Genomic DNA, 2929 nt, shown 5'->3' with positions numbered 1-2929 from the left:
CGTCATATGCTTCGTTGATCTGATTGGTTTATTTGGCCCGTCTATCACCAACATAGGCCAATCAGCTAACCAGTATTTTCGCCCCTTCCCTAAATTACTTCTACGGAAGGTTTCCAGATGGATATGCGGAGCAAATTCATCTGGCGGAGTCAGGTTACGTAGCTTAGGCAGCTCAAGGGACTTTCTCATCTCAATTCATGCCCTGAATTAGACAAGAATCTCCTGGAGCTTGGGTGTGATTGTTAAGCAGAATTGAGGGTGTTTTCCTACAGTCCACCCTGTGATCTGCAAATGTTCCTGTGCTGCTGTTTCTGGACACGAGGCTCCAGCTCACCTTGGTTATATTGAACCTGGTGTAGCATCTTCTAATCATCAAAGATGGCGTCAACTTTGCCAGGGTTCCTCTGCTGACTGAACCACTTAAGAACCCAGGCGTCTGCTTCTCATCACCTTTTGTTCAAGGTGTGAAATTTTAAATGATCTGATTTAGGATTTGGTTCCAAAGCGCATCAAGGAGATGATGAGGAGTCCTGCTGACACCGTTGGGTGTCAGGAGGACAGTTCTCTTCCTGTCACGAGGGTTCAGCTGAATGTCGTACTTCCTGTCCTCACCAGAAGTCAGCTGTCATCAGGTTTCTGCTGGACGCCTCAACTAAAGAATGCCAACTAGAGCTCTGGGCCAAACTGAGACGCTAAATGTTCAGTGCCTAAAGCTGGGCTTACACTGTACGATTTTTTTACCTTTTTGAGGCCAATTTCCAGTCGTGCGAGAATTTTTTTGATCAGCCTGAGTTTCAGGCTTATTTTAGTATACAGGGGATAAAGAGGGGCAATCAGCCTCTCAGGAACACCTCCCAATCAGGAATCTGATCTGAATTTGAAATTCAGTCGATCCTCATAAGGTGTTTGTGAGCAAATCCTGCTGTTTTGGTCCTTGGTGGACGCCGCTGCTGAACTCAAACTCAACCCCAGTTTCATCTTCTTGTGGAAGTGGACAACCATAGAGCTAAAAGCTACAGTGTGTAATAGGGCTGGACGATATAGAAAAAAAGCTTATCGATAAAAAAAAAAAAGCATATTGATCAATATCGATAATTATTGAAAAGATTTGAAACCATATTTTATGTGCAGCTCTGCCTGGACATTTTATGATATTGATAAATGATTTAACTTTAATAAAGAACACAAACACAGACTTCCAATTAAATCTTTATTTAACCAACTTTTTTAGCCATAACAGAATTGTTTTAAAGAAAAATAACTTAAGAGACCTGAGTTATGTTATTAAATACTGACAGCGCTGTGTTTGAAAAAAACTTTTGGTCCGGAATTTCGTATCGTGGATCCAGAGTGGCGAGCCGCAGTTTGAACCCAGGTTTTTCAACAACAGACAACGGCAGCATATCCTTTGCTATGAAGCATGTTACAGCATTAGTAATATCCTTGTGCCGCTTGGACGCTTTGTCGTATTTATCACAAACCAGGAAGCCCGATTTAGCTTGGTCGGCTGCTTTGTTTTGGCAGAAATTCCCGAAGATTCCTCGAAGGATGATGCAGAGCCACGCCGGGGCCTACACAGCTCGTACAATGATAAAATAAGTTGGTTGTGTTATCAGACTTCGTTTTCACTAGTTCCCTAAACATTTTACAGATGACTCTGGTTTGTTTTTTGTCCGACTTGCCATAACCGAAATACTGCCAGACTGCCGAACTACAAAAACCCTTCTTTGGAACAATTTCCTCCGCCTCTCCTTGCTGCGACGTCTTCATGTGCTCTGTGTTGTGGTTTGAGAGGGCGGCGCTTTGTGACGGCGTGTCTGGGTCCACGATTGCGATTGGTTGGGAGGAAGCAGTGACTAGCATTAATCTACATGCTAGGCTACAATGAGAAGGAAGGAAAACTGCGTTTCTTTATCGAACTTTTAACGACCCTATTTTTTTCTATTGCGCCACACGTCTATCGATCGATATATATCGGTATTGAATTATCGCCCAGCCCGCTCCTATGTGATTATCAATAGCGTTTTCTAAGGCAACACAAAAATAAAGGCTGAGACTTGCAGTTCATAGATAATAACTAACATGATTATGTATAATATTTCACATCTTTGCATTTATTGCATTTTGTAGGTTTAACCTCAACAACAGTTGAGAGGAAAAGATCAGATATTTTTGTCTTCATTAGATCACTTTAAACTTTACGTGCAGGTTTGTGAGCATGCTTTCATTTTATATAGGCTAAAGGTAAAGATTTTGGGCGTCACTTTGGATCATGTGGAGTCACTTTGTGCTTGATCCCCTTTTTTCTGTGGCTTTGGAGCATGGATTCTAGAGCTCTGAATGCTAAATAAAGGAACCTGACTGAAATTTGGTCGTTTCATTCAACAGAGGGGACATCTACAGTAATTCCCCCCATTCAGCTGCTTGTTGATTTAAAGTATTAGTTTGACAGTCTCAAACTCCTGGACTTAAAGCTTTACCAACTTCTCAGATGGCTGCAGTTCAGTTTGTGTTGATGCTTTTGTTTGATTGAAGCTCAGAGAAAATATTGTTGGAGATTGGGCTCAAAAAAAAAAATCACAGTTGTTGTGGTTTGATTAAAATAGCAGATTCTGTCAAAAGAGACTTGAGGTAAAGAGGCCACTCAACCAGGTGCTGAGAGCCTTAATGCTCAGTTGGTTTATTGTTGAGGAGGATGTGACTCATCCAGCTGGCACCGTCTCACACTCATAAAGGCCAAATTTCTAAGGATACAGAATGGATTCTGTGAAAACAGCTTCAAAGATAAAACCTGCTTTGTTAAACTTTCCTTCAAATCACTTTAGGACATTAACACTTGTGCTGTTGTACACTTTCGAAAGGTTTTTCATTTAGAATCGCACAGTTAAAGAAAAACCTCGCCACTGAACGAGGCTGATTGTTTCTGCTA

General features: G+C 41.5%; 1 protein-coding gene across 1 annotated transcript in view; it reads left to right on the top strand.

Annotated features, from left to right (window-relative positions):
• LOC107081959 (slit homolog 1 protein-like) overlaps positions 1-2929 on the top strand; it is a 57852-nt gene that overhangs the window by 40514 nt on the left and 14409 nt on the right. The window lies entirely within an intron of this gene.

Source organism: Cyprinodon variegatus, unplaced genomic scaffold, assembly GCF_000732505.1.
Source record: "Cyprinodon variegatus isolate N-32 unplaced genomic scaffold, C_variegatus-1.0 Scaffold45, whole genome shotgun sequence".
Taxonomy (NCBI): Eukaryota; Metazoa; Chordata; class Actinopteri; order Cyprinodontiformes; family Cyprinodontidae; genus Cyprinodon; species Cyprinodon variegatus.
Note: the sequence above shows the minus strand (reverse complement) of the source record. Positions and strands in the feature narration are given on the sequence as shown.